A 7,666-nucleotide genomic window follows, 5' to 3' on the forward strand; every position below is an offset into this window, starting at 1 on the left:
AAAGTTGGATACTTGAGATATAACTGTGAATTTGATCAAAATTTGAAAATTTGAAATGACAGACTCCTTGCATTAAAATGTAACATACTAAAATTATCTGTTAACATTAATTGCTGAACTGTTACATCAAACTCGTTAGCCAGATAATACTTGACTACACTTGAGTGAGTTTCTTCATTTTCAACATTTTCATTTTGTTTACAGAAATTGGAAGATGTGGTTGATTCTTCTTGAAAAACAGATGTTAAGGGAGAAACCCTCACATCATCATGCACAATTGATGGAGTATTTGTATGTAAAGTATCTGAGGTTCCGTTGTCTTTGACCACTTGAGTAATCAAACTATTACAAGGCTCAAACATTTGGGGAAAAAAAGGGGAAAAAAAAAGAAGAAAAGTGCAAAAGTTATACAGAAAATCAGAGATACATATAATTCAAAAAGGAAAAAAAAAATATACAAAATTCAACAAGTTACCCAATATCTGAGTGCCTATTTGGGATCAATTTAGGCCCATGTCAAAGCTTTTCCAAGTCACATTTACTACGGATGGTCTTTTTTTATTGTCTTTCTGTTTGTTGCTGGCAAGAGTACGATGATTCGTCCATCCATTGATCAAGCGTCCTTGACCTTGGGATCTTTTTTTTGCTGACCAGAGGAGTTCCTGATTCATGGGAGTGAGAGCTTCCGTAACAGACATACCACTGCCTTTGAGTTTCCTACGGGTACGGATGACCGCGTTGCGAATACGGTAAGAACTGAATTTCACTATGATCGTGCGTGGCTTGTTGCTGTTATTGTTGGAGGTTGACGGCTGGGATGTCGCGATGTCGTTGCGGGGGGCAACACCATGCGATCTGTCAAGATCATTGAGAGTAATGGGCACATCGAGCTGGTCGGAACAGAGCTGGCGGATGAGTTGGTCTGTGTGTTCTAGTCTGCTCTCTTTGACACCATGGAACTTCAGGGAGTTGCGGCGGGAATATTGCTCTGCTTCATTCATCGTCAGTTTGAGATTGTTGACAGCTGTTGCTTGATCATCAAGAGCGGTTGTGAGACGTTTTATTTCAGCATCTTTTGCTTTGAGGGATGCTTCCAGGTCAAAGATGCAGCCATCATGTTGATCGGACTTCTCCTTGAGACTGGTGCACTTTTGCTCAACTAGGTCAAGGCGCTGGACAAACTTTGTCATTTGTTTATTCATGGCTTTCTCAACAGCTTCTTCGATGGCTTTAAGGAAATCAGGACTCTGGATATACTCTCCAAAAGCCTGAATGATAGCTTCAGTACTTGTAGCTTTCCCTTTGCGGGTCTCCATATTGGGGTATCAAGTGCGACAGACAGTGTGACAGTATTACTGGAACCTGGAGTGATGACTATTACGGTGCTATACTCAGTGATGAACAGAAATGGCGAGGTCAGGCATACTGACTGTAGAAAAGCAGCCAGTGGACTGTAGCTGTAATCCACATTGGCACTCTGAGACTATGATTGTAGAGCAAAAGTCAATTCATCTTCACTTCGAGGTAGGTCTTACTCTTACTTCTATACCGTCACGTGAAGAACACTTGTGATAGTCATTGGTGATAATCACGGGAGGTTTTGAGTTCTGAGAAGATGTGGCTTAACTTCAGATGTCACATGAGATACTCTACAAGCAGTACACTGTGTCTCTAGGCGACTGAAGTACGTACAACTTGCACATACAGAATTGTAGCATTCAGCACCGCTACAGATATGCACAGTACACAGTTCAGTAGCCGTAGGACATGTATAACTACATGTAACAGTTTATGCAAGCACACTGTGCATTGGCATTGATTAAGTTCAGGGTTTTCCACGGATATAAGTTTATTTCTTGATTCTTCGTTATATCGCATACGCAATATATTAGGTTGTATGATTGTGTGATTGTTGTGTTTGTTAGACCTAATAAGTATAATGTAAATTTACTAAATTATCTTTGTCACTAATTGAACGCAATATTAAGAAGGACTTTGAAATCCGCGTTAGTTTGGGATTTCGTTTATAATTATAAGATTTTTGTCCCGACTTTGGAACATGAATAGCTAACACAGTCACAACTTTATCTATGAAATACAAGTAAGATAAAAAGTATATATTCAGCAACAATCAATTTCCGTCTACGACTCTTGAAAATTATTATGCACGAGATGAGTTCGGGGGAACGGAACAATGGACAACGCGTCTCCTAAAACTTGGAGGGAAGGGACTTCTAAGATACTATACAAATATTCCTTTTTCTCCTCGGTCCACTATTATAAAGCAAATCGAGTGGGGTTTTCTGCAAGAGGTAGGTAATAATTTATAGCTTTATGCTCTGAAATTTCATTCTGTCTGAATTATTATTTTTAAAATTATATATGTAGAAAATCCGATTGTATTTTTTGGGAGGATATAGATACGGTATTGCACATCATGCATGGAGTTCACGTCATGAGACAAGTTTTATTTGCAACTTTATTTCACTTTGCAAGAAAGCCATAGTGAAGTCATTATCAAGTCTGATATTAAGGCTCTTATATATTGCCTATCTCGTCAGATTGATGCTTTTCGTAGATATACAAAAATATCTTTTGTGATTACTAGTGTACTTCGTGCACTCATAACACGTGTACACAGGAACACCACACACGATCTGAATATACAGCTAAATTGGCAACGTAGAGCTTGATTCTAGCTGCGTGCGGCTTAATCCTGCCACACACGATGCTCGTGTACTGTTCGTGGTTTATAGGCCATGGGGTGAAGCTGAAAAAGAGGCTTAGAAAATGGGTTTCGTTCCAGCAACACTGGCACTACTTTCTGAATGCGGAAATGTGATGTTTTGTACATCCTAAATATACAGTAAAAAGTTCTCCTCGAAATATCCTGCAGTTTTTGCGCAAATCCATATTTTATAAACTACGACCAGCAGCCCAATACACATATCGTAATGGGGCTGCGGATTGTAGCATTTAGGATCATGACAGGGTAGTATCGCGGACAAACGTCAACCTTAAATCGAGCAAAAAATTTTCAATTTGAAGACTTTCAAGTAAGGTTGAAGTATTGACAACAGGGTTCGTGCAAGGTTTGGTTCTACAAATAGTCATTTTCTGTTCGAATTGATGACTTAATGCTCGCCGCAGTATAGTTCCCATAGTGTTTCTAAGCTGAAATACATATACACATTTGTAAAGCACTGCTTTTAGCCATATACCAAGAAAAAAAAATGAAGTTTTGGTTTAATAGTTGCATTATATCTCATGTTTCAGCTTTTCCTGATGCTGGCTATGCAAAGGAGGACAAGAACAAGGTGGTTCAAGAGAATGAGAGAGAGAGAGCACTGACTGACCGTCAGAGGTCAAGGCAAATGCCTTATATTCTGTTCAAAGACATGTTATTAATCAAATGACTAATCATTCAAGGCAAAAAAAAAATAAGAGCGTTTGTTTGTGTGTGTGTCCGCGTGCATGTGGGAGAATCTTATTGCACACACACACACACACACACACCCTCACATGCACACACACATACACGCACACATAGTTATGAAGATACCCAAGTGTATTACAATGTTATTCTACATGCCTTGGCCATTTATCACATCAGCATCATAAAAAAAGATTATCATAAACATGAACACACACAATGATATAATACATGTATGTATCAGTGCATTACACATACACAGGTGCATAAAAACGCTGACATATTATATACACTCACACGCACACATACTAACTCATTTACACACATGAGGCATTACTATTAAACAGATCATATTGTTTATCAGTAAACATGTCTTTATTTTCTTCTTCTTCTTCTTCTTCTTCTTCTTCTTCTTCTTAAGAAGCTTTAATATAATATATTTAGATCACATAGCAATCACGTTGTTCATGAAATATTACAGTACTTTAGAAAATTTAATCTTCATAAAATTTCCTGAAGTTTTCATTGCTATCATTAGGTTGGTGGGACACTGCCTCCTTTCATGTAAGATAGCTCAAAATGATAATCAGTCAAATTTTCTAGTTTTGATAAATTTCCTGGAACATTCCATGGTCCAAATATCCTTGAAAGGGTGTAAAGGTTTTGAAGAATGCCAATATATAAAATAAAGGCAATATTATAGTTTACCCATTCATGAGTGAAAACTGTTGGATTCTGTATTGGAGGCAATGTGTACCTGAAAATCTTGGAGAGAATAAAACAGGTTTGGCATTAAAAATTATGATAATATTGCAATTAACTTCCAATATCAGAGGATCTGTGCAAACCTGACTCAACTTATGCACAATTTTCATTTGGCTGGTATTAGTTTTAGCAAACTGATTTTGTACTCACACCTACATTGTACTGACCTTTCTACATGAACATTCTGTTTCAGTATTAAATAATAGTTACATATCTTTTCCCCCCAGAGTGGGAGAAACAAATTTTAATCGTAGTCATTCAGTTTTATGAAAAAACCACACTTAGGAAAACATCTTTGTTCTTAGAATAATTCAACCCTAATCAAATCATAATAGTGGGCAGAAATGTTTGCTAAAGGGCGAACAATCACATACTGAGGCAAGGAGTCAAAACATGTTGCATAAACATTGGCATTCAAAATACAGGAAGCAATCTGTATTACAAAGACATTTTATCATGCACAACTTTGGTAAGATGTCAATTCTTGAACATTAATCACATTGACCAAAGCATTTGTGCATATACAGTACATTCTGTTGTTTCTGAACTTTGCACTGAAGTTCTTTGTGTATGTGTGTGAATGTTTCAGTGGTGGATATATATTGCTCCATTTTATCAAGGACAACTTATAGTAACATGACAATGTGTTCATTCTTCAATATCAATCATATTGACCTATTTCCCTTGGCAAGTAATGAGCAGATTGACTCTGTTGCAAATGATGCATTTTACAGGCAACACAGCTGAACCTGAAGAGCTTCCAGAAGAAAATCTTGATCTTGATGTGAGCGTCTTAGGGGAGGAAACAGATGCTCCTGCTGACGGACCAGGCTCCTCCTTCAGCTTTCGTTTCCTAGCGAGATTCAGGCGTTTGCTATCTATAAACCTCTTGTAGCACGTTTCATGGAATCCTATTTAATACAATGGAGAAATGAACAGCAATGATTAGCCATTGGATTTTGTTAGGGGGAAAAAAAGGCTAAACGCTAGGAGGAGGGGTTGAACGTTACACTCAATATATCATTAAATATACGGTAGACTATTGACTGCCAATATTTGAATCTTGTAATTACCAATAGGCCCTAGTACTATGCCAGGTAATCATTAACACTTCATGATCATTGTCATCATCAACTACTTCAACTTGTACTTGCAGTGCAATTACTGATTTTAAATTACATCAACAGCTTTCAGCACCTGATCACATGCAATATCAATTATCATAATTATGAATACAACTGCCTTATCATCATTAATACTAGTAATCCTTGGCCTTTCACTATCACCACCACCCACTGCTTTATAATTTGGCTCAACATAATGGTAATCATAATTATTATTCATTATTTTTATTAATTATGTTTTAGGGAGTTTAATTGTTGAAATTATGTTATTGTCATTGTTGGTTTTTTAGACCTATTTATATCAAATATTGATAAGTTAATTTAATGAGATGCTTAATGTGTGTTTTGAGGGGGGATTCACCAATTTCGGGGTGAGAGAGACAGGATGGATTTTTAATATTAATACTCCATGGCCATGATTATGAAAATATAAATTTACATGCACTTTAGACCTTTTTCAATCCAGTCCTGTGCGTCAAGATTTTTACAAAACAAAACAAAAAGCTGAGTCACTTCGTTCTGGTCTGCGATTCCACGGTCTCCCCCACTCAATTTGATCCACTCTTTGGCACACAAAATAGGTTTCATCTATCTTAGGTTTGTCATAGCCGTGAAATTTCCAAACTTCATCGATGTTACATGCATAATATTACACGCATCTTAAAAGTTTCGGCAGAGCAGACGACGTAGACGCGTTGACAGGCTCACAGGGGGCAGCCATTTTGACTCGTAAACAAAAATTCTCGATTCGGATTGGATAACATACATCACATGATCGTTCGCGAATGAATATCGTACACGGCAAAGTGTACATATTCAGCTCCTCAGTGACAAAAAAAGTTCACTGTTTCCCCGTAAATTACCAAAATACTGCAGGAGGGTTTGTGTCGAACTTTTTCCTGTAGCCTTTTTGGTTATTTGTTTACACGTAGCTGTGGAGACATTTTAGTGCCGCAGTTGTCGGAACGAAACAAGCGAAAAAAACCAGCTCACCCCATGGCCTATTACAAAGTATCCGTGTTGTGAATGGCCTCGCTGACGCGTGGTACGTTCGTATGCTCCGTAGCGTACTGTAAACATAGCATGCATGTGTATTATAATGTGTGTGTGTGTGTGAGAGAGAGAGAGAGAGAGAGAGGGAGAGGGAGGGAGGGGGAAGGAGGGAGGGAGCACAGTTACGACGTGGCTCGTATGAATACTTGATGGCGTGGAGAAATAGCTTTTAAATATACGCATTATGTTAATGTACACGACTTGAAGGTGGGAACACGGCATTTTCTATGTATTTCTCTCTATTTTTTTATTGTAACGGAACAATGTCGCATTAAAATGCTACGAACATGAGCGAAAGAGCGGCTCGGTCCCCGGCCTAACAGTATTCAAGAGGTGGGGAAAACCCGCTTCAATAATCATAAAGGATCACGATGAAAACGGACATTCCCCTGATACCTGACAATAGATCGCTCCACCATTCTGTGAGTTCTTCGTATTAAGTGATGCATTTTTCTGCTGTTTGACTAACTCAACCCTTTGTTTGAGTATAACGAGTTAGACCACATTCGATCAAATTCCCGTTCACACCTTCCTACAGGCTGGCATGACCAGAGGTTGTGATCTCATGCCTACTATACATCGCAGCCTGACATAATCAGCAATATTGGACCAGGCAGTACATCATACTTGGTAAGCATAAGAAACGATATCCACACACGCATGTTGCTTGTACCTGACACGTTTTACAAACGCAGGATCAGGAGATATGCTTAGAATTGATTCTCAGTTGTTTGTTGAGTGAACATTTCTGTTATGTCTCTGTTGGCTTTTATTAACATGTTTGGCCCCATTTTTGGTGTTAAAATTTGTTATATACGTAGTTGCATGTCAAAGCATGTCAAAAGAAGTCACAGCCTGTTATAATAATGCTGGTGGATATTCTAACGATTGTGTCACATGGTGCAAGGAGACAGAAGGTTTGGGGATAATAAGAAATGCGTAGAACTGAAAGTAAGTCAGACCTAGCTAGAATTTCCGTTTTTAATGCTGCATTAACAGTGGCCTGCTCAATCACTTTGTTTTTCTAACTTCAACAGCCGAAACACAGGAGAGAGGTGTCTGACAAAGACAATACATCATTATGCAAAGATTTAGTGCTTGTTGTAATGTGCAGATAATTGATCGATCATTCTGCTAGAGATATTCCGTTTCCTCATTTGGACCCAATTCATTCCCTCCAAGGTTATTACATGACAACAGAAGCTATGGAACATTAGCAAAGTTGGTGATAATTTGGACACTACGTACATGGCCACAGATACTTGAAACCACGGTATACGGGCAATTAGAT

The 7,666-nt window shown here is 38.2% G+C and overlaps 1 pseudogene; it reads right to left on the reverse strand.

The window, feature by feature from the left end:
- Positions 1-558: 558 nt before the first annotated feature.
- LOC140226777 (uncharacterized) lies at positions 559-1,316 on the reverse strand (annotated as a pseudogene).
- Between the last annotated feature and the right edge of the window lie 6,350 nt (positions 1,317-7,666).

The sequence above is a fragment of the Diadema setosum genome, chromosome 4 (genome assembly GCF_964275005.1).
Source record: "Diadema setosum chromosome 4, eeDiaSeto1, whole genome shotgun sequence".
In the NCBI taxonomy this organism is placed as follows: Eukaryota; Metazoa; Echinodermata; class Echinoidea; order Diadematoida; family Diadematidae; genus Diadema; species Diadema setosum.